This window comes from Mobula birostris, chromosome 10 (genome assembly GCF_030028105.1).
Source record: "Mobula birostris isolate sMobBir1 chromosome 10, sMobBir1.hap1, whole genome shotgun sequence".
Taxonomy (NCBI): domain Eukaryota; kingdom Metazoa; phylum Chordata; class Chondrichthyes; order Myliobatiformes; family Myliobatidae; genus Mobula; species Mobula birostris.
In genome coordinates, this window is record NC_092379.1 from 36,781,712 (window position 1) to 36,782,010 (window position 299).

Here is a 299-nt window from a genome sequence, read left to right on the forward strand (position 1 = left end):
GTGATTCAGGAACAGTTTCTTCCCCTCTGCCATCAGGGGGGAGGTACAGGAGCCCGAAGGCACACACTCAGCGATTTAGGAACAGTTTCTTCCCCTCCACCATCAGGGAGGAGGTACAGGAGCCTGGAGACACACATCCAATGATTCAGGAACAGCTTCTTCCCTCTGCCATCAGATTTCTGAATGGACACTGAACCCATGAACAACACCTCGCTGCTTTTTTTGCTCTCATTTTGCACTCTTTAAATTTTGTATCAGGATCAGGTTTAACATCGCTGGCATACGTCATGGAATTTGTT